This window comes from Chrysochloris asiatica, unplaced genomic scaffold (genome assembly GCF_000296735.1).
Source record: "Chrysochloris asiatica unplaced genomic scaffold, ChrAsi1.0 scaffold00142, whole genome shotgun sequence".
NCBI lineage: Eukaryota > Metazoa > Chordata > Mammalia > Afrosoricida > Chrysochloridae > Chrysochloris > Chrysochloris asiatica.
In genome coordinates, this window is record NW_006408660.1 from 5,216,254 (window position 1) to 5,220,525 (window position 4,272).

The window sequence follows — 4,272 nt, forward strand, 5'->3', positions numbered from 1 at the left end:
CACTCTCCACTCTAGTCCTCTGTGGCTATGTCACTGACTCTGGGCCCAAGAGTCCCCAGGTCTTGCCACACTGCTGCCTAACCAGGTCTTCACCCAGGTTCACAGAAGTCTATTGAACGTTGTATGGCTTAGTTCACCGAGAAGCATAAACTTTCAAGGGTAGGTGGTGGGATCACCTGCCCAGTACCCTGCTGTAGTAACTGGACTCTTCTCTTCTCTTTGAGTAATTGGTCCTTCCCTGCTCTCAGACTCCTGAGCAATCAAGGGTCAGGATTGAGATCACATGTTGCCACAGAGATTGGTCAGAGAAACAGCAAAATTCCATCTGTTGCTCTACTTTCTGCCACAAGGTGTCACTGTTGAACAACAGTCCTGTTTTCTGCCTTGGTGATTCCCTGCTGGCCCAGGGTGCCTGAGCAGTTCTGTGAAAATATGTCTGCTGTGGTGGTCAAGAACAAGAAGAGAACACACAACCATGGATTGTTAATTGTGTTGGGATTTTCTGGTGAGGGATGGTAATTTACTACGTGTTGCTAGGTGTTATGTTTGTTTGCATTTTCAACAGAAGTAAAAAAAAAAAAAAAATACCTCAAGGTAAATTTTTATTATTTTGAGGCTTCTTTCAGTTACATTAAAAAAAATGTAAAAATGGAAGGGGCACCCATTGCCTTGGGAGCAGGAGATTAAAATGGAGTCCATTAGCTAATCAAAAGTGTTGTTGTTATTAAGTGCTATTGAGTTGGTTCTGACTCATAGAAACCCTGTATAGGGTTTCCGAGCAGCGGTTGGTGAGCTTGAACCACCAACATTGCATTTCAGATCGACCTTGCACATTAACCCACAGTGGCTGGGAAATGTTGGGAAGTTTTGCATCTAAGTCACATTACTTTTTGGGCACAGAGTAACCAAGCTCCCAGCCCCTTATCTTTTGAGACCATTATAGTAAACTTTCTGATGGATTGGGGTTGCCTGTCTGAAGACCCTACACAAGTAATGGACATATTGAGCCATCAAAGGGAAAATCACCGTTGGAGCCTAGCAGCCCATGCTCAGAGCCAGGTTTATGCTGTGTGTGTGTTGGAGAGCCGAGTATGGAAATGAAGAGGCCACATACTATGGCAAAATAGTGACCCTGGCATGGTGGGTATGAATTGAGGACACTGGCTGAACATGAGATTCTAGAACAAAGTCTTCATCATAAGGGCAGCACTTTAGCCATCTGAAGGATCTAGACCTGTAAGCATTAGCACAACACTGGAGTTCATGGAAGGTGCAAATGGTTATTACTCTCAGCTGCTGGCCCGAAAGGTTGCAGCTTTGATTCCACAGAGAATCACCCTGAAAGAAGGCCTGGGAATCTACTTCCAAAAAACCAGCCACAGAAAGCCCCATACAGCTCACTTCTCCTTTAACACACATGAGGTCGTTTTGAGTTAGAGTCTACTCCGTGGCAACTTGTTTAGGTTGTGCAGGACTAACGTTCCCCAGAGATATCAAGTAACAGGGTCAGTAGTAACTGCAATCTCAAACTGGGCCCTGCTGGAGGCTCAATCCAGTTCTTTCTCAAGAGACATTTGCAAGTCAAACTAGTGTCTTTGAGTTGCTAGAATTGGTAATACCTACCAAGTTTTCAAAAATTTGAAAGAGAAACAACTTGTATTGAGTATAAGCGGACTCAAGCCTGTTTTAATTTGAAAAATCAGAGCTGAACTCTATTTGTGGCCTCAAGCTGTTAAACAAAACACAAGTTACCCTTAATTTTGTAATTGTTTGTTTTCCCTTTATTCATAAACCCTACCTGAGGTTTCTCTTTGACTTTTCTTGCTTTCTTCCAGATCTATGGATGCGACTACAAAGCCATGAACTTGATTGTTAAGAGAAGGGTTCATTATCTGAATCTGAAGTTTAAAATGGAAAAGGTGAGCTAAGTCTTATACACAGCTAAGATGATTAATTTCAGAATTTTCCCTCTGATCACGAGGCCCAGGTGCAGGAGAGGGAAGCACTATTTGGAGTTGACACACATGATGAAGCATTTGCTAAGAACCTTGTTTGTGTGAATGTATGTATTAGAATCCTCTCTTGTACTGATAGATCTTTTAATACCCATTCATGCTCTTATAGGATCTTCTCTATTGACTAGGATATATATTCAGATACTAGAACAAAGACAACAAAATTAACAGCAGCTTGTGGTGGAAACGGTTACCACTCTGGGCTGTTAACCAAAAAGTTGGAGGTTTGAATCCACCTCAGAAGAAAGACCTGGGGCTCATTGAAAACCATGTGGAGCATAGCTCTATTCTCATACACGTGGGATGCTATGAATGAATCAACTCAATAGCAACTGGTTTTAAACAGGCCAGTATTTTATTTCCCTCTTACATAGTCATTTGTGTAAGTGGCCCTGGACAGGTTCTCCAGCTCTAGGATAATGTTCTGCCATCCTCAATACACACTTCTCAGGGTCTAAAACGACTGCTTAAGCTCCACCTGCCAAAAAGGCTCTCTCCTTTCTAGTTGCTCAGTAGCTTCACTTCTGTGCTATTGGCCAGACTTAGTCACATGAGCATGGCCTGTAAGGGGTTCTGGGAATTGTTAGTCAGGCAGCCCCAGGTTCAAAATGGGCAGGTTCTGAAACTGATGCTGGAAGAGCCAAAGGATCCCTGGGGAACAAGGCATCACTCTGTGGAGCACAGGAAGCCTCCCATGGGAGAAGATGAAGGCCAGATTCTCTGATCAGACTGGGTTCCAAAGGAAACGTCTCTGAAAGAGAGACTTGTGAGCATGGGGTTGAATAGGGCATGCCAGGGGAGCAACAATGTGGGCATGGGTACAAAAAAAGGCAGGGAGACAAAAGGATGTGCCATGGGAGCTCTGGAACTGGAATGGTCCTTCAGATATGAACCCACTGAATCAGGGGCCCTGTAATAACACTCCTCCATTGACTGATCATTAGATGTGAATTGCCTGCAGGAAGGAAATATAATCTTGAGGGAGACTGTTCTCTTCCCTCTGGACCAATGCCACCCTGTAAGCTATCAGCAAACAAAGTTGACTGTGAGGCAATACATGCCTGGGTCCTGAAGGGGGCTTCTAGGTGGGGAACCACAGCATGGAAAACATCACCTATTCCCAATGCCAACAAGGCCGGAGGAGCATGGGAAGACATTTGAGTCACCTGGGATTCCTTTTTTCTGCCAGGGGCCAAGGTCATGGGGGCAACTGAAGGCTGTATTCATTGGTGAGTAGGGACAGAGAGGGCCCACTCCTCCACTGCCCACCACCTTGCCCAGTGCCCTAGAACCCAGCCCATTTGGCAAGCTTATTCCTCCCGGCTCCCAGCCATCATGGAAGCCCCTAGTATCCTTCCAATAAGTCCCACTTTTAGATTTAAGGCACCAGAGTCCATTCTGATTTCTGCAACCCACAAGCCTGTTCAATACAGTACATTTCCAAGACAAAAGAAGAATATCACTTAGAATGTGGCTGGGTTTTACTGGACAAGGGCTCCAAAGCAAGCGAAGAACCTGGTTAGATCTGTGCTCACTCAGTTTACTAGGTAGAGTCAGGGTCCTGTCCCCCACTGAAGCCTTGCACATCTGTGGTCCTCACCACTCAGAGGTCACATCCACTGGTCTGGACGCTCGGTGAGCACAGATTTGGGTTGGATTCCCCTAGGTTCCCAGCGGCCAGTGCAGGCCTAGAATATGTAGCCGGGTAATTAAGAAGTCTGATTTACCACACCACTTTGCAAGCTATAGACAGATATTTCTCATGCTGTTGTGATGCTGTAGACTAAGCACTAGACTAGTAACTGCAAATTTGGTGGTTCAAATCCAAAAGCTACTCCTCAGAAACCTTATACAGGGTCACTATGAGTCAGAACTGACTCAATGGCACTTAACAACAAAGTGAGAACAGTAAAATTACCTACTTCTAGTGGGGTTGTGAGGATTCATGACCACAGCACAGAGTAAGTACTCCACTAAGGAAGCATACTGGATGTCCATATGCAATTAGTTGATTCATTATTAAGATAAAACTTGAAATGTAAAAACACCCCACATTTTCATAGAGGTATAGCATAAAGATTTTCATTAAAGGTTGGAGGATTGAATCCACCTCAGAAGAAAGACCTGGGGCTCATTGAAAACCATGTGGAGCATAGCGCTATTCTCATATATGTGGGATGCTATGAATGAATCAGCTCAATAGCAACTGGTTTTAAACAGGCCAGTATTTTATTTCCCTCTTACATAGTCATTTGTG